Source organism: Bos grunniens, chromosome X, assembly GCF_055505025.1.
Source record: "Bos grunniens cultivar Pamir isolate PY7600 chromosome X, Bosgru_T2T1.0, whole genome shotgun sequence".
Lineage (NCBI taxonomy): Eukaryota > Metazoa > Chordata > Mammalia > Artiodactyla > Bovidae > Bos > Bos grunniens.
This window is the reverse complement of record NC_141194.1, coordinates 22,860,384-22,880,195: the sequence shown is the minus strand read 5'-3', so window position 1 is coordinate 22,880,195 and position 19,812 is coordinate 22,860,384. Positions and strand designations below refer to the sequence as shown.

Sequence of the window (19,812 nt, the reverse complement as noted above, 5' to 3'; positions counted from 1 at the left end):
GAAAATACTAAACACCTCCTTCACCTCTTTACCTTTCTAATTTAAGTCATCATTCATTAGTTATTTCTCATATGGGTACAAGAAAACAGATGTATATTTTGTTAAAACAAAATAGACCTAAACTTGCTTACCATTTAAAACTGTAAGAAGATATGGGTTTTGTTCCCTCATCCCTACTACTCTGCACTATTTAGGAACTTGACTGCTCTCTTCCAACACAAAGGGAACAAAGTGCCCTGACCCCCTCCCTAGATGTGGGAGGAGCTGCAGGACTTGGCCCTGGAAGGGGCACTGGCCTCAGCCATGGTGGGAGCCCTGGCCACACCTCTCCACCCTGCTCTCTCCGCCTGATCTCTCAGAGCCTCGTCATAGAGGTCTGGGAAGGAACTAGGGACCCTACCGTGGAACTTGGCTAGAACCTCCAGTTCCTTCATCTTACTGGTCTCAGCACAAGCTCTCAGACCCCACAGGAACTCCTAGCATGGAGGATCACTATTGGGCACCCGGCGGTAGTTCAGGTACTCCTTCTGCACCAGATCTTTGGTGATGAGCCTTCTGGACTCCCCAAAGATGCAGTGCCTCTTCCCAGCATAGATCCCCAACATACTGAGGAATTCCCAGATCTCCTCCATGGTGGCGCGGTTACCATTCATGAAGATGACCCCCAGGAGCACCATAATGAGACCGGACTTGCGCAGCCCCCCATTATCACTCAGACAATCGTTTGCCCCGAGGTTGAGCTTGCTGATGAGGGTGTAGATATTCCTGCTACGGTCGACTTCTTCATCTCCAGGCCAAAGACCAGCTCCACGTGCTCACGGGCTGTACTGAGGATCTCAGGGAATTGCTGCCTGTACTTCCTGCTGACGATTTTCATCAGGGTGCTCTGCGTGATGGGCTCCTTCTTGGTGTACTTCTCCAGCAAGAACTCCACCAGTATCCTGGCCTTCCTGGCCAGAGGATCTTTGTGAGTGTTCTGAGTGGCAGGGGCTTCCTGGGAGGCACCTGCATTTTCCTCCTCGAGGCCCTGGAAACCTGCATCAGATCCTGCACATGAAGGCCCTGCATCAGGAGAGCTAGGGGCCATGGCTCCCTGAAGCTCCTGGTGATTGCCAGCAGCAAGGGAGCTCAGGGGAGAACCCTGAGGGGCAGAAGAGGGGGAGGATGGGCACTCCTCCCTTGGGGCTTCAGCAGTACTGGCCTGGGCCTCCTGAGTGTCCCCCCGGACCTGGTGGCGTTTCCCACGGGCATGGGACTTGCTCTTGTGCCTCCGAGGCATGGTGACAGCAGGTCAGGGACCCCAGGTGGGAGTGCGGGCAGGAAAGCAGGCAGTAAGGCACCTGGAGGAGGGACGAGGACATGCTGTGAGAACCTTCATCGAGGAGAGTCCTCCCTGGCTTGAATGGAAGCCACTTCTGAGGGGTCCTCAAGGCCAGTGCTCTAGGAACCACAGGGCTCCTGTTCTCCTGGTCAGCCTCTCCCCTGAGACCACTGAGTAGCAAGAGAAAGTGACCCCTGGGGCACAGCAGACAGTCCTGCTTGGGCATTAAAAGGGGGACCATTGGGGGCTGGCAGGGGAGGCAGGTCCTCTCAGCTGACATTCAGAGTCAGGATGTAAATCGGTGCGAGACACCCCCATATCCAATGCCCCCTCACCCGCACCCAGCCTGTTCCCTCTCCTGTCTGAAATTGACGCTGCCACCTTCCCTGTCACCCCAGACGAGAGGAGGGCATACTCGGACCCCCACTGAAGGGTCCCAGCACTTTCCCTTCGGGTGTCTCACAGCTGCCCCTTCAAAAGCATTCTAGAAGCTCCCCTCTCAGACTCCCGCCCCCCTTCCCAATGTTTGGCCAGGAGGAAGCGCTGACCAGAAGTGAAGATCCTGAGTTGCCCATTTGTCTGGGTGGATGGTCCGCATCCTGACTCTTCCCGAACCCTCACATCCTCCCTCTGTTGACCAGGTGCCAGCCTCTCAGAACAAAGTTCCCTCTTCGAGTGTCCGGCATCCCAGGTCACAGTGAGGGAGCCCCTCAGCCTTTAGAGCTGCCTGGCGGCTGCCCGGATTATCTGCAGTCAAATCGCGGTGAGTCGGGGGTTACACATGGCTGCCGTTCTGGTGTATGGTGGCCCTCAGTCCCCCCGAGGGTCCCTCCTTCACTCCATAGGGCTCATGGCTCTCCCTCTACTGAGCGAAGCCGGGGTCCAGCAGAGCCTGACCGAGGCATTCTTTCCCGAGACCCCCGAGGGGTTAGTGGATGGTCTTGGGGCCTAAGAGCTAGCCTGGATCCTCTGGTCTGAGTGCAGGGGTAGGGTGGCTGGAGGTTGTGTAGCCCCCTCTTTTCAGAGGGAAAAGGGATTCGGGGTACAGAGACATGTCCCTGCACTCGTAACTCATGTCACCTCCGATCTTGACACCTGATGACACTTGGGACTGCTCCCTCTGGCTACCGTCAATAGCAGCTCTCAGACAGCTCTCACTGTCAAGGATGGCGTCGCTCCCCCAGCATGCTTAGGAGGACGTCACTTCCTGTCATGTGCATCTGGGCTCCAGGAGGACAGCAGAGGCGGGACCTTGACAGGCGGAGTTCCGTGGGAGCTTCTCACAGGATTGATACGTGGACTTTCCCTTGACTCTTAAGGGGTCCTGGGATGTCCCTGTCCCGAAATGACAGCTGGATCACTCCATGCATCTCATTTGTGTCAGCACCCCCAGCGGGAAGAATTGGGGAGCCCAAGCCTAACAGCCTTCCTGGAGCCCATGAGACCAACACCAAAGGCTCTCTTGGGCTCCCTCTTCTATAGTAAGCGATGCTCTGTCGTTCTCCATGTCTTCCCTTAACCCCTGTAGATGCTGGGCTACGTCCCGTCTGCTGACCTGAGGCCAAGGCCTCATATCGAAGATGTGAACCCCCGAGTCTCCTGGTATGAAGTGCGTGTACGTCTCATCTCGCCATTTCTACACAAGGCTTCCTGGAAATGGCTGCTACAGGTAAGATGAGCTGAGAGGGAAGGATGGGAGACCATCTTCTGTGGTGTGGAACCCCTCACATCTCACTCAGAAACTTCATTCATAGTGACTGCTGACAGGGCCTGAAAATTCCTTCCCTTTCTGGTGTAAGTCCACCCCTGTCCCCAACCATGCTCATACAATTCCAGAAAAGTAAGTGAAGGGGCTCCTTAGCCTGACAGTTCTCACTGTGGGCTGTCAGTCGACTGCACGATCATTGTTCAAAAGTTCTGAGATGAAGTTCTGTCGTTTTGTACAATTACTGTGATACTAATTTTTCTCTTTTAGTCGCTGGGTGATAGTCTCTTAAGGTGATCATTTAAAAGGGCCAGTTCTCATCCACTAGCATTCCCTGGTGGCTCAGACAGTAAAGAATCTGCCTGTGGTCTGTTAGACCTGGGTTCAATCCGTGGGTTGGGAAGACCCCCTGGAGGAAGGCATGGCAACCCAAGCTGGTAGTCTTGCCTGGAGTTTCCCCTTGGACAGAGGAGCCTGGTGGACTACAGTCCATGGGGTCGCTAAGAGTCAGACACAACTGAGTGACTAAGCACACACACAACAAACTTTGTGCTGGTTATTTCATGATCTTGACCGTACTGCCACATCCAAGCCAAACTTTGGTGCCCCATGGTCCTGGCATGGGGCCTTGGAGATGCTGCCTCAGATTCCTTCAGTGAAACAGTGGAGATTCATGATCCCAGGGCAGAGTGGAAGAATCCAGGGCTCAAGTTTAAAGCCTTTTGCAGCTGATCCTGTTGTCTGCTTCCCTTGCAGCCTGCATGTCTGTGCCAGTCTCTTAGTACTCCCACACCTGGAAACACATAGGGTCAAGTTCAGTGGAGACTTACTGTCCATCAGGGATTATTTAATTTTACACATAGGGTCAAGTTCAGTGGAGACTTACTGTCCATCAGGGATTATTTAATTTTATGTTTTCACTTTTGTTAATAGTTTTCTTCATTCCTTCCATAAGGTTTCCGTGCTTATTTCTGGGTAAAAAAGCAGCAGACCGTGTTTCACTGTGGTCTCAGCTATTCTGAATGTGTACTAAATCTGTAAAGGAGTTACAGAAAATTGACAGTCTTACGATATCTGTTCTTCATGAGTATACATAGCATACTATTCTGTTTGAGCCTTCTTTTTCCTAAGACTCTCAGAAAATTCTTGTTGCCTCCATGAAGACTGTATACATTTTTTCTAAAGTTTCCTTGTAGGTAAATTTTTTCTATGGTTGCTTCTGTTTATGGTGTATTTTCTGTTACTTGGTGTAAGTAATTGTTGATTCTTCCAGACCAACTGGATGATTTTGCTGCCATGATCTTTTTTTTATTCCAGATTTTTGAAGTCTCTTACATGTTTGAATATTTCCTGTCCTGTTTTCTAAGATTTTTAATTTGAGAATCAAATTGTTACTGTGATCTTTTGCTTTTCATTACTTCTGACTTTTATTCATTTGGCATTTTGTATATAACTCTAGTGGCTATATGTACTTCTCCAGACTTTTTTCTAGTTTTTAAATTCATAGATTTTTTATCAATTATTTTTAATTAGAAAATAAGTAAATGGTGTGTCAGGTTCTCTTGTATGAAGCAGCTATAAGTATACATGTATCTCCTCCCTCATGAACCTCCCTCCCACCCCCGACCTCACCCATCTAGGTTGTCACAGAGCTGATTCTTTGTGTCACCCAGCAACTTCCTCCTCCTGCCTGTTGTCCACATGGTATTGCATATTTGTCCATGCCACTCTCTCAATTCGTCTCACTGTCTGCTTCCCCCGATGTGTCCATATGCCCGTTCTCTGCATCTGTGTCTCCATTCTTTCCCTGCAGATAGATTTATAACTACCCGTTTGTGGCCTTTCTTTCTCATTCTCTTTATTAGTATATTTTGCAGATAGAAGTTTTTAATATTAACAAGGTTCAGCTTATTATTTTCTTTCATGGACTGTGCTTTTGGTGTTGTGCCTAAAATCTCATTACCAAACTCATGTTTTGCCCCCGTGTTATCTTCTAGATTTTCTTGCCTATTGCATATGGCATGTAGAATCCTAGTACCTGACCAGCGATCAAACCTCTTCCCCCAGCAGTGCAAGTGTTGATTCTTAAACACTGGACTGCCAGGGATGTCCCTGCAATTTTTTTTTTAAATTGTGAGTTTTTCATTTAGGTCTGTAATTCCATTTGAGTTAATTATTTTGATAGGTTTAGAATTTGTATGTGGATTCATTTTTCTTAGATATGGATGTCTAGTTATCCCAGGACTGTAAGTTTAAAAGACTGTCCTTTTCCACTGAATTGCCTTTGTGCCTTTGTGAAGGTCGGTTGAGTGTTTCAGGTGCCTGTTTCTAGATTTTCTGTTCTGTGCCATTGATCTATTATTCTGTTAATAGCATACAGTCTTGAGTATTGTAGCTTTAAAGTAAGTTTTGAAATCCAGTAATATCAATTCTCTGACTTTGATCTTTAATATTGATCAGTGGGTATTATGGATCATTCCATTTTTGACATAAAATTTAAATTGTTGGCTGCTATCTACAAGCTATCTTGCTGGAATTTTAAACAGAATTGCATTAAGTATCTAGGTTAAGTTGGCAATAAGTGACATCTCAACAATATAGCATCTCCCTATATATGAACATGGTGTGTCTACTTATATAGATCTTCATTAATTTTTTCAGTGCAGTTTATGTGTTTTATTCATGTAAATCTTATACATATTTTTTAAAGAATTATTTCTAATACATTTTGGTGCTAATGTAAATGTTGTTAGGTTTTTAATTGCAAGTTCCATCTCTTTATTGGAAAAGAATTGACTATTTTGTATTAAGGTTATTAATATATTAATTAAATAGTAGTTATAAATTGATAATATATTAACCTTATTAACATACACTCCCAGCTTATTAATGCCAGGAGTTTTCTTATTATTGATGATTATAATTCCATTTTTCCCTTCCAAATATCTGTATCTTTTGCTTCCTTCTCTTATCTCATTGCATTGGCTAGAACTTTCAGTATAGTGTTGAATAGGCATGGTGAGAATGGATATCCTCGCCTTGTTCCTCACCTTAGTGTGACAGCATCTGTCTTCTCACTATAAAGTATGATGTTTTACCTGTATTTCTTTTCAGATGTTTTATATGAAGCTGAGGAAATGCTTGTCTGTATCTAGTTTGCTGAGAATTTTTATGGTGACTGGGTGTTGGATTTTATCAGATGATTTTTTTCCTTCATCTGTTGATCTCATCTTGTGATTATCTTCCTTAGACTATTGTTATTATGGTTTATGATTACTGATTTTCAAATGTTGCACATCTGAAATGCATCCTACTTAGCTATAGTGTGTAATTCCTTCTATGGATTGTTAGGTTTCTTTTCTTATATTTTATTGGGGATTTGGCTTTTATGTTCATGAGAGGTATTTGTGTTCAATTTTTTTCTCTTCATTTCTTCATCTGATTTTGATATTTGTGTGTAATACTCACCTCACAGAAAACGAATTAGGAGGTGGTCTTTTTGCTTCTATTTTCTGGGAGAGATTGTAGAGGGTTGTTACCATTTCTTCCTTAAATTTTTGTTAGAATTCATCAGTGGAAACATCTGGGTCTGTTACTGTCTTTATTGGAAGCTTATTAGTTATAGATTAAATTTCTTTAAAGGATACAGATCTATTCATAGTATCTATTTTTCTTTGTGAAAGTGCAGCTAAGTTATATCTTCAAGCAGTTTCTCAATGGAACCTTTCCTTTTTGTAGGCACAGAGTTGTTTATAATATTCACTCATTATCCTTTTAATGTCCATGGAATCAGTAGTAATGGCCCCTCCTTCATTTTTACTATTAGTAATTTATTTTGTGTTTTCTCTTTTTGTTCTTGTTTAAACTGGGGAGAATTTTATCTTTTTATTTTGTATCTTTAAAGAAACTTCTTTGGGTTTTGTTTTTTTCTGCATTACCTCCCTTTTTTCAGTGTCATTGGTTTCCAATTTGATTTATTCTTCCTCTGCTTTTTCTTTTCTTTCACAAGTTTACTAATATAGAAGCTTAAGTTATTAATTGTAGGTTTTTTTGGTTATAGGCACTCAGTGCTGTGTAAACCTCTTTAGTGATTTTGCTGTATCACACACCTTCTGATAAGTTGTAATTTTGTTTTCATTTTGTAAAAATATTTTAAAATTTCTCATTAGATTTTCTCTTAGGCCGGTATGTTATTTAGATGTTTATTGTTTAGTCTGCAAATAATCTTTAATTTTCCTTCTGTGTTTTTGTTATCAATTTCTAGTTTAATTCCATCATACTTTTCTTGTAATCGTGAGGGTTTTTTTTTTTTTTTTTTTTTTTTAATCTTTGTTTTAAATAGACACTCTCAGTAAAGGAAGATGAGGGGCTTATGTCAGATGTTGCTGGAGCAGATTCCTTTGGTAGCCTTGAAATTTTCTAAACAGGAACTCAGGGGTAGCTGAGTTGTCCTAGAAGGTAGCCTTAGGTTGCTGCTAGAAACCATGCTAGAGGTCAGTCAGGGTTCTTAATGTAGATGTTTGGACAGAGTTGTTCATGCGAATTGTTTTTGCAGTTCTCTGTTTCTAACCTCAGCTTGCAGTTGCAGGGAACCTTGCCCTTTTTATAGGTAAAGTCTGCTTGAGATCCCCAGAAGGGAGGGGATCGCTGACAGTGTAAGGTCAGGGTGTGGTGAGTTATGCCAAAAATCTAGAGAAGGATGCAGAGTCCCCCAGTTTTGGCCCCTGATGCAGTTCCGGTCCCAGAACCACACTGGGATTAAGAACGTGTGGGAGGGAATTGGGCTCAAGGACTTACAGAGAAGAAACTTAACCCAATCAAGTCCTTGATTATTTTTCCATTCTTAATTTGAACATCATGCAGTCTTCTTGGTTAAGCTTCTCACCTCAAAATGGGTAGAGCCATAGAGGAAATGACAAAGACTGAGAGGAGAAAAGTCTTGGCCTCAGTAGGTGCCTTCTCATTAGAATTCTGTGTCTACCAGGCCTAAGACAGTGTCAACTGCCACCCAAGTGTTCCTTGGGTATGCACAGCTTGGGCGTCCTCCTTGCAGCTCTTAATTGAGGGGAGCCATGACACAGTGGGCTGACCCAGATCTTGCCCTGTGGGTCATGGAAAGAGAACAAAGCAGAGAGTGACAGCAAACAAATTTTCATGGGAGAGATAGAGCAAAAGTCAGGGGTCTCCAGCCAGCAGTTTGGGCAAGACCACTGGAGTTCACAGTGGCAGCAATCCTAGTTACGGTACCAAATATGTTACTGGTGAAAAGAGATTTCCTCAGTGCTTGCTCTTGCAAAGAAAGGGAAAGACTCTGACCTAGTGCACATCACAGGACTTGTCTGATGAAGGTCACTTTATCAGTCTTGTGAACTTGAGAAAATTGCAAGTTATCCATCTATAAATGGAGTCTGCTAAATCCTATCCTGCATGAACGCTGGAATGCATGTACTACATATAAAGCAGAGTCATACTGATTAAGAAACACTGGTCTTTAATTTAATGGAAGTTATGATTATTATGAACATCCAAAATACCCCCTTCCTATCTGAGGTTATTTTTATCCATTAGATAGCAGAGACTATGCAGTGCACTGGGACAAAAGAAATAAATACTCTTAAATGAGCCAAATTAAGGCAAAGTATATTTTATTTTTACCAAAAAAAAATGGTTAGAGGAAATAAGGCAAATTAACAGCTTTTTCCTTTATATTTGCTTAATTGCATTTTGGTTTCTCAATATTTTCTGTGGTCGTGTTTCACATTACCATGAAAATCTCTCTTTCAGTGACATATTACCTACTTCCAGATCATAAAGACAATACAGATGGTTCATGAATTTCTTTCCAGTTCAGTTCAGTTCAGTTCAGTCGCTCAGTCACGTCCGACTCTTTGTGACCCCATGAACCGCAGCACGCCAGGCCTCCCTGTTCATCACCAACTCCCGGAGTTCACTCAGACTCATGTCCATCGAGTCACTGATGGCATCCAGCCATCTCATCCTCTATCGTCCCTTTCTCCTCCTGCCCCCAATCCCTCCCAGCATCAGAGTCTTTTCCAATGAGTCAACTCTTCACAAGAGGTGGCAAAAGTACTGGAGTTTCAGCTTTAGCATCATTCCTTCCAAAGAAACCCCAGGGCTGATCTCCTTCAGAATGGACTGGTTGGATCTCCTTGCAGTCCAAGGGACTCTCAAGAGTCTTCTCCAACACCACAGTTCAAAAGCATCAATTCTTCGGTGCTCTGCTTTCCTCACAGTCCAACTCTCACATCCATACATGACCACTGGAAAAACCATAGCCTTGACTACATGGACCTTTGTTGGCAAAGTAATGTCTTTGCTTTTCAATATGCTATCTAGGTTGGGCATAACTTTTCTTCCAAGGAGTAAGTGTCTTTTAATTCATGGCTGTAGTTACCATCTGCAGTGATTTTGGAGCCCAGAAAAAATAAAGTCTGACACTGTTTCCACTGTTTCCCCATCTATTTCCCATGAAGTAATGGGACCAGATGCCATGATCTTCGTTTTCTGAATGTTGAGTTTTAAGCCAACTTTTTCAGTCTCCTTTTTCACCTTCAGCAAGAGGCTTTTTAGTTCCTCTTCACTTTTCTGCCATCAGGGTGGTATCATGTGCATATCTGAGGTTATTGATATTTCTCCCGGCAATCTTGATTCCAGCTTGTGATTCTTCCAGCCCAGCGTTTCTCATGATGTACTCTGCATATAAGTTAATAAGTAAATAAGCAGGGTGACAATATACAGCCTTGATGTACTCCTTTTCCTATTTGGAACCAGTCTGTTGTTCCATGTCCAGTTCTAACGCTTGCTTCCTGACCTGCATACAAATTTCTCAAGAGGCATGTTAGGTTTCTTTTACATCTACCAAAACTGTAACTTGAAAATCCTAAAACAGCAATAAATAAAACTGGAATATGATTACCAAATCAATATTATGAAGAAAAGGAATCTGGTAGAAGTAAAAATATTCAATAAAAATGAAATAAATAATATGCAGAAGTTACTAGTTTAAATCAGGAAGAAAATAGAGATCTAAACTTGGTTTGCACGACCCCTACTAACCTGCACTATCTAGGAGCTTGACTACTCTTTGAGAAAATTCTGTTCCAGTGTCATCTTACCTTGTTTAGATGGTGAACAACATATTCAATACGTTCAATGTGTTTTACATATCCCCAACCTGTCCCTAAAACAGCAAACAATGTGATTTATATGATTAATACATTTGTATTCTGAAGCACAATAAACCTTATGAAAATAATTAACATTTGAAAATACTAAACTCCTCCCTCATCTCCTTAATCTAATTTAATCAGCTTTCACTAGATATTTCTCCTATGGATAAAGGAAAAATGATATATAAATTTAAAAAATGAGTTGTACTTAAACTCCCTTACTACATAAAACAGTAAAGAACATACAAGTTTTGTTCCCTCCACCCTACTACTCTCTACTGTTTAGGATCTTGACAGCTCTGTTCCAACACAAAAAGAAAGAAAGTGTTGGGGCCTCCCTCCCTAGATGTGGGAGAAGCTGCAGGACTTGGCCTTGGAAGGGGCACTGGCTTCAGCCATTGTTGGAGCCCTGGCCGCGCCTCTCAGCCCTGCTCTCTCCGCCTGATCTCTCAGACCCTCATCATAGAGGTCTGGGAAGGAAGTCCGGACAGTATCGTGGATCTTGGGCAGCACCTCCAACACATTCATCTTACTGGTTTCAAACAAGCTTTCGGGCCCCACAGGAAATCATAGTGTGGAGGATTGCCATTGGGCACCTGTCAGTACTTCAGGTACTTCTTCTGCACCAAATCTTTGGTTATGAGCTTTCTGGGCTCCCCAAAGATCCAGTGCCTCCTCCCAGTATAGACCCCCAACACACTGAGGAATTCCCAGACCTCCTCCCTTGTGGTGCGGTTACCCTTCATGAAGATAATGCCCAGGAGCACCATGAGGAAACCAGTCTTGGGTAGACGCCCCCTCTTCACTCAGACCTTCATCGCCCCCAAGGTTGAGCTTGTTGATGAGGGCATAGATGTTCCTGCTACGGTCAACTTCCGTCAGCTCCAGGCCAAATACCAGGTCCATGTGCTTAGAGGCTCTCCTGAGGATCTCAGGGATGTGCTGTCTACACTTGCTGCCAACGACCTTCAGCAGGGTGTGCTGCGAGATGGGCTCCTTCTTGGTGGACTTCTCCAGCAGGAACTCCAGCAGCATGCTGGCCTTCCTGGTCAGAGGATCTATGCGAGGTCTCTGAGTGTCAGGGGCTGCCTGGGAGGCACCTGCACTTTTCTCCTGTGGGCCCTGGGCGCCTTCATCAGATCCTGCACAGGAAGGCCCTGCATCAGGAGAGCTGGGAACCATGGCTCCCTGAAGCTCCTTGTGATTTCCAATAGCAGGGGAGCTTGGGGGAGAACCCTGAGGGACAGGCAAGGGGGAGGAAGGGCACTCCTCTTTGGGAGCTGCAGCAGCACTGGTCTGGGCCTCCTGGGGACACTGAGTGTCCCCCTGGACCTTTTGGCATTTCACATGGGCATGGTACTTGTTCCTGTGCCTCTGAGGCATGGTGACACAGGTTATGGATCACAGGAGCATGCGGGCAGGGTGGCAGGCAAGGAGGGCTCCTAGAGGAAGGACAAGCAGATGTTGTGAGCAACTGCAGCGAGGAGATTCCTCCCTGACTTGAACCAAAGCCACCTCTGAGGGGTCCTTGAGGCCAGTGCTCTAGGACCCACAAGTCTTGTGTTCTCCTTGTGAGCTCCTCCCTTGAGATGACTGAGTAGGAAGTGAGACTGATCACTGGGGCACAGTCAGGCAGACCTGCCTGGGCTTTAGAGGGAGGCCTGTGGGGGCTGGCATGGGAGGTAGGTCCTTTCAATTCACATTTCAGAGTCATTGTGAAAACTGGTGCAAGACTCCCTCATATCCCCCTGCCCCCAAACCTACCCAACCTGTTCCCTCTCTTGCTTTGAAGTTAACGCTGCCACCTTCCCTGTCACCCCAGACGATGAGAGGAGGGAATGTTCAGGACTCCAATGAAGGGAGCCGGGACCTGCCTTCTGCTGTCTCGAGGCTGCCCCTTCACAACCAAGCTGCAATGTCCCCTAACAGACCACCGCCCCCATCCCTGTGTTTGTCTGGGAGGAAGTGCTGGCCACAGGGGAGGGTCCTGAGTCAGCTGTGTGATGCGGAGGATGGTTATTACCCTGACTCCTCCTGAGCCCTGACATCCTCCCTCTCCTGACCTGCTGTCAGCCCTTTGGAATGAGGTCCCCTCTTCCCCGAGTGTCCTGTGTCAGTGATCGCAGTCAGGGAGCCCCTCAGCCTTTAGAACTGCCCAGATGCTGACCGGTTGCTTTCTGACCAAGTCACGCTGGGTAAGGGGTTAGGCGTGGCCACCAATCTGGGGTGTGGAGACACTCAGTCCCCCCGCGGGTCCCTTCTTCACTCCACAGAATCCCGGACTTCCCTCTACTGAACAGAGCCAGGGTCCAGCAACCCTGCACCCAGATCCACCAGCCCTGGACCCAGGTTATGTCCCGAGAACCCTCGTGCATAGCTGATGGACATTGGACCTAAGAGCCAGGTTCGAGCCTCTGGGCGTAGAGCAGGTTCCGGGTTGCTGGGGTGCTATAAACTCCCCTCTTTTCGAATGGAAAATGTGTTGGGGGTGACAGGGCATATCTTTGTACCTATCCAGTGCACTTGTAACTCATGTCACTTCCAACTTGGACCCCTGATGAGACCTCCGACTCCTCCCTCTGGTCACAGCTACAGTAGCTCTCAAAGATAGCAGCCCTCTCAAAGATGGCCTGGCACCCCAGCATGGATGGGGGCCGTCACTTCCTATCATGCACATCTGGGCTCCAGGAGGACAGCAGGGGTGGGGCCTGGGTGGGCGGGGTTCGGGGGGAGTTTCCGGCAAGATGGGGGATGTGGTCCCTGCTTCGACTCATAGTGGATTCTTGGATGTCCCTGCTGATCTCAGTCAACTGGCCTCACTCCTTACCTCTCACTTCTCTCAGTAAACCAAGCAGGAAGTATTTGGGAGCCTGAGGCAACAGCCTTCCTGGAGCTGCTGAGACAGACAGTGAGGGCACTCTGGGGCTCCTTCTTGTGTGCTGAGTGATCCTCTCTGTCCTCTATCCCTGTCTTCCTCCGACCATAATGCTGCATTACGTCCCATCTGCTGACCTGAGGGCAAGACCTCACCTGGAAGATGTCAAATCCACAGACGCCTGGTGAGAAGTGCACCGGCATCTCATCTGGACGCTTCTGCCTAAGACTTCTTGGAACTGGCTGCTGCAGTTAAGATAAGTGAGAGGGAAGGATGGGAGAATGCCTTCTGTGGTGTGGAAACCCCTCACACTCACTCATGATCTTCATATTGACTGCCGGCAGAGCCTGGAAACCCTTCCCTTTCTGGTATAAAACCACCCCTGTCACACAACCCCAGCAGAGAAAGTGAAGGGGCTCCTTAGCCTGACGGTTCTCACTGTGGGCTCTTAGTCGACTGCAGGGGCATTGCTTGAAAGTTCTGAGATGAATTTCGGTCCTTTTGTACAATTACTGTGATACAACCTTTTCTCTTTTAGTCCATGTGCGGCAGTCTCTTAAGCTGATTATTTACAAGGGCCAGTTGTCATCCACTAACAAAGTTTCTGCTGGTTATTGCATGACTTCTGGGCCATACTGCCATGACCATCCCAAACTTTGGTGTCCCATGATCCTGGCATGGGGCTCTGAGATGCTGCCTCAGGTTCCTTCAGTGAACCAGTAGAGGTTCATGGTCCCACGGCCCAGTGGAAGAATCAACCACTCTAGTTTAAAGCCTTTTCCAGCTGATCCTGTTGTCTGTTTCCTTTGTGGCCTGCACACCTGTGTCAGCCTCAGAGTACTCCCCGACCTGGGCACTCACAGGGTCTAGTTCAATGAAGACTTATTGTTCCTCAGGGATTATTTAGTTTTGTGTTCTTGCTTTTGTTAGTAGTTGTCTTTATTCCTTGTGTTGGGAAGCGTAGTGCAAAATAGCCATAAAAGGAGAAAGTCCTTGGGAAAATGGCAAAGGGCCAAGAAGTACTCGGCTTTGCACTGTGGACAGAAAAACATCTCCTGCCTTTGGTTATGCTTGGCGCCAAGAGTTAATAATAAATAGGGATGTTACTTGTGAGAGCGGGTTGTGGGATAAGCCCATGAGTCATTTAGAGCGCGCTGTCCTTGAAATGTTTTTACTGATTATGTGTTATCTCCGCATGTGCTCTGCTGGCCGTATACTTTAAGCTCTTTGTTCCTGCTTCTATAGAAAAGCTTGACTGCAGAAATAAACTTGTCAGTCCTTGCAAGAGACTGTCCGAGTGTCATTCTTTCTGGTTCGTCGCTTCCAAGTCCCGGGGAAAAAATCCCCAACAAGTGGCGCCACGAACAGGGACTTGAGAGGAAGGCTGAACAAAGCGACGAGCCGCTGCAGAAAGAGGTAAGCAGGATGGGACAACATAGCAGTAAAATTCCTTTCATTTCTATAATGCAACATTTTTTGAAACAAAACAGTGTTAATGTTTCAAGAGATCAGTTGAACAACTGCTATCATATTTTACTGGAACAATTCATGGTTCCCAGAAAAAGGGACACTCAATATAGACATATAGAAAAGGGTTAAAAATAATGTTTTGCGAGCATATCAGCAAGGGTTACCTGGTCACTCATACGGGCTGTCATAGAACAAATTGAAGGACATAACATTGATTTGGAAGTAAAACCTATTCAATCTTTACATGAATATGAGCTTAAGGAACAAGATACGCAAGGTCCTTTGAAATATAAGAATGTTATGCTCAATCAGACACAATCCTTAGAAAAACAACTTAGAGACATATATATACAGGATATGTCTAACTGAAACCACTTAGAACAGAGGTCATTTCATTCAACAGACAGCCCAAATCTAAGGTTTTTCCTTCCGCTCCGCCTGTAACAGCAGTTGCTAACTTTGCTCGTACTAATCATTTCACTCCTCCTAGGGAGATGCCTGCTTGCACTTTCGCTTTCCCAATGCAATTTAATCAACCTGCCCAAGGCCGAAATACTTGGGCTAATCTAGATTTTGGCATGTTTTCTAGCTTTAAGAAAGCATGCACTCTGTATGGACCTACTTCTCCTTACTGTATAGAATTTCTCAGAGGATGGGCTGACCGTTGGATGCCATATAATTTTTTTTCAAGTAACAAAGATGGTTTTAAATCCTCAACAATTACTGCAATGGCAAATGTGGGTTAATGATGAGGCCCGACAGCTGATGATTGGCAAGCAATCTCATAGTAACCCTGCCAATTTAACCTATGATATACTCACTGGAACAAGAGCCATGGCTGATATGATTGCACAAATAGCTAATATTACCCCTTAGATGTTATATTTCATTAAAGAAACTGCCTACAAGGCATAAGCAAAGATTGATAGCACTAACTCTGATGGTTCATTTGTTAAGATTATTCAAGGACATGAAGAGGAATATTCTCAATTTATAGGAAAATTAAAGGATGCAATTGAGAAATCTGTTAAGGATGTGACTTTACAAAATATTATTTTAAAACAACTTGCTTTTGAAAATGCTAATGAGGAATGTAAATCCATGCTTAGACCAGTTCAAGAGACTGGCTCTCTTATGGAATATTCGAAAGCATATAAGGATATCGGATCTATGTCCCATAGAACAAAATTGGTGGCATTAGAAACCTTTAATGTACAAAAGGCTGCTAATGCCAAATGTTTTAACTGTGGGAGGTCCAGCCATATGAAAAAACAATGCCACATGCCAACACAGGCCAGAAAAAATAATACTACTTCTAATAAGAACAGACCCCCAGGAGTATGTCCAAGATGTAAAAGGGGGTTCCATTGGCTGAATGAATGTCATTCTAAATTTGATAAGGATGGAAACACCTTGAACCCCGATGCACAACAAAAACAACAGGGAAAATAATAATGGGGCCATCCTCTAGCCCCACTACAAAAGGAGAACCTAATGTTATAATGCTGCAAGCAGCTACATCTAAGAGTGCTTGCATTGATATACCTAGTCCTTATGATATGGAACTAATAGAATTATACAACCCCCACCAAATTCCCACTGGATATTATGACCCAATTCCACCCGGAACAATGGGACTGATTTTGGGACGTAGTAGCTGCACAATGAGAGGTTTAATGGTATTGACCAATGTTATGGACGAAAATTATGAAAGGGAAATACATATTATGGTAAATGTTGTGAAAATGGGAAATGTATACTTACAAAAAAGGGAACATTTTGTACAATTATTACTTTTACCATATGTCAAGCCAATGAAAGCATCTGATAAAGTTCGACAAGGAGGCTTTGGCAATACCAACCTTACTGCTGCACTATCCACCTTATTAAAGGAACATCGGAAACACATGCTTACTTTACGCATACGAGGAAAAAATTTCACAGGCATGTTAGATACCGGAGCTAACATTTCAATCATTAGAGCTGCAGAATGGCCCCTCGATTGGGGTAAGGTTATGGCTCCTTCTAGACTATTAGGAGTAAATAAAGCTGATGCCACACAAACTTTTGTCAGTGCATCCTATTTACAAGTGTATGGCCCTGATCAAATTGTAGCTTATCTTAAACCATATATTACTAATATCCCAGTCAATTTATGGGGATAAGATTTTCTTGAACAAACGAAAGCCACAATTTCTTTAAATGAACCTTTTAATGGGGGCCATTGAGTTAACAATGCTGCCCCTCGATTGGGAATCTGATACCCCAATATGGACACCTCAATGGCCCCTAATTAAAGAAAAATTGGCAGCTCTTATGCAATTAGTTAATGAACAATTACAAAAAGCTCATATAGGACCTTCATTTTTCCCGTGGAATTCCCCTATTTTTGTAATAAAAAAGAAATCAGGAAAATGATGAATGTTGATAGATTTAAGAAATGTTAATAATACCATGTTACCTATGGGGCCCTTACAACCCAGATTGCCCTCCCTGTCTATGGTACCAAAAGGATGGTCTATAGTTATTATTGACTTACAAGACTGCTTTTTTACTATACCTTTGCACCCCAAAGATAGAAAACATTTTGCCTTTTCAGTTCCTTCTATAAATCACATGGCTCCTGTTAAAAGATTCCAATGGAAGGTGCTACCTCAGGGAATGATGAACTCCCCTACCATTTGCCAATATCTCATATCTGTTTTATTACAACCCATTAGAGATAAGTATCCTACTGCGTTTATAATTCATTACATGGATGATATACTTCTTTCTATGGAATCTGAATTCTATTTGCAACAGTTATATAATGAAGTTACTACTACTTTTCAAAATCATGGCCTGCTTGTAGCACCAGATAAAATTCAGTGGAAAGCACCCTTTAATTATTTAGGACATGTTATAGAAGAATCTAAAATCAAACCTCAAAAAACTCAAATTTCTGTGCAGTCTCTACGCATGCTGAATGATTTTCAAAAATTGCTAGGAGATATTAATTGGCTGTGGCCATCTGTCAGCATCCCCACCTATGCCTTACAAAATCTATTTAAAATTTTAAAGGGATCCCCCAACCCTAATAGCCCTAGGCAGCTAACAAAAGAGGCCAAAGAAGAACTGGCCTTAATGGAGAAACACATTCAAAAATCTTTTTCAACTCGGCTAGATTATGATCATCCAGTTTCTTTAGATATATTCCCCACTGAACATTCACCCACTGCAATTATAGCTCAACATAGCCCAATAGAATGGGTATATTTACACACTAAACAGTCTAAAAAAAAATTGTAGCATATATTGAGAGAATAGGGCACTTAATTATGTCAGGAAGAAGCCATGTACAAACTTTGACTGGATTTGATCCATATGCAATACACGTTCCCTTGACAAAAAAGGAATTACAAATTGCCTTACAGTATAACCTGACCATGCAAATGGCATTGAGTGATTTTCAGAATGTTATCTCATTTCATTTACCGAAAGGAAAATTATAGGACTTTCTACAATGTACTAAATTCATTGTAACTAATATCATTGCATCCCAGCCTATTATCAATGCACACACCTATTTCATTGATGGCAACAAGAAAGGCATAGCAGGGATTGTCAGCCCTGATACCAAAGAGAAATTACCCAGTACCTATTCTTCAGAACAAAGAGTTGAATTATATGCTTTATATGCTCTTTTGTCGCTTCAACCATTATCCTTCAACGTATATACTGATTCCAAATACCTTGCTTCCCTTTTTCCTGATTTTGTTACCGCCTTTTTATACAACCTAGATGAAGAATTATATAGTCTCTTTTCACAGACTCAAGCTTTAATTCGCTCATGTACAGAACCTTTCTTTATTGCACATATACGTGCTCATTCAGGTTTACCTGGCCCTCTGATCACAAGAAATGATGCTGTTGACAGGCTCATAGCTCCCATTTTTACAACTGCCAATGATGAACATGCTAATCTTCATACCACTGCTAACAGATTGCACTCTAAATACCATATTCCTCTCACTGAAACACGGCATATTATTAAAACCTGTGACGTCTGCGCCCCTCTGCACTTACAAACTACGATTTCAGGAGTTAATCTCCAGGGGCAACAACCTAATTCCCTTTAGCAATCTGACTTCACTCACTGCTCCTTAAAGAAAATTTTCTTTACTTTTTGTCTCAATAGATACATTTTCCAACTTTATCTGGACAGTACCTGGTCTCTTGAGAATCCAGTAAACACGCCATTTCCGCATTCTTACTCACCTTCCCCATTATGGGGATTCCTTCTGTCTTGAAAACAGACAATGGACCTGCATTCACCTCACATTCGTTTCGTTCATTTTTATCAGAATGGAACATAACACACATTACAGGAATACCCTATAATCCTCAGGATCAAGCCATTATTGAAAGAGCCCACTGCACCCTAAAAACTCATTTATTAAAACAGAAAGGGGGAATATAGAAGAGGAGATACACTTCTTATCCCATGAACCCTCAAGTACTATTATCTTTAACTCTTTATTCCCTGAATTTTTTAAACTTGTGGGATAAGCCCATGAGAGCGCGCTGTCCTTGAAATGTTTTTACTGATTATGTGTTAACTCTGCATGTGCTCTGCTGGCCATATACTTTAAGCTCTTTGTTCCTGCTTCTATAGACAAGCTTGACTGCAGAAATAAACTTGTCAGTCCTTGCAAGAGACTGTCCGAGTGTCATTCTTTCAGGCTCGTCGCTTCCAAGTCCTGGGGAAAAAAATCCCCAACAGCTTGTATAAGTTTTCCATGGTTTGTTCTGGGTACAGGAAACAGCCGCCCATGTGTGACTGTGGTCTCAGCTACTCTGGATGTGGTACTCAATCTGTAAAGGATTTAAGGAAAATCGACAGTCTTACAATATGTCCTCAGGAATACACATAACATACTATTCTGTTTGAGACTTCTTTTTCCTAAGGTGCTCAGGAAATTCTTCTTGTTGCCTTCATGTAGACTGCATACATTTTTCTAAGGTTTCTTTGTAACTACATTTTTCTTATTGTTGCTTTCGTTTATGGTGTGTTTTCTATTACATGGTTTGAGTATTGTTGATTCTTCCAGACCAGTCTCTTGATTTTGCTGTGTTGCTCATTTTATGCCAGATTTCTGAAGTTAGTTATCTGTGTCAATGTTTTCTGTGTCTAAATTTCCTAAGAATTTTAATTCGAGGATCAAATTCTTACTGTGATATTTTGTTTTTCATTATTGCTGACTTTTATTCA

The 19,812-nt window shown here is 43.6% G+C and overlaps 1 long non-coding RNA gene and 2 pseudogenes across 19 annotated transcripts in view; 1 reads left to right on the top strand and 2 right to left on the bottom strand.

The window, feature by feature from the left end:
- Positions 1–248: 248 nt before the first annotated feature.
- On the bottom strand, positions 249–1,279 carry LOC147339949 (melanoma-associated antigen B4-like; annotated as a pseudogene).
- A 9,279-nt stretch (positions 1,280–10,558) lies between these two features.
- On the bottom strand, positions 10,559–11,599 carry LOC147339948 (melanoma-associated antigen B4-like; annotated as a pseudogene).
- Positions 11,600–13,138: 1,539 nt separating this feature from the next.
- LOC147339943 (uncharacterized) overlaps positions 13,139–19,812 on the top strand; it is a 97,989-nt gene continuing 91,315 nt past the window's right edge. For 11 of the 19 annotated variants that reach the window (XR_015158530.1, XR_015158528.1, XR_015158522.1 and 8 more), the window contains exon 1: positions 13,439–14,507. This is a non-coding gene — a long non-coding RNA (uncharacterized LOC147339943). Of the gene's footprint in view, positions 14,508–19,812 lie in introns of all 19 variants that reach the window. The other 8 variants (XR_015158533.1, XR_015158537.1, XR_015158536.1 and 5 more) reach the window with 3 other exon arrangements.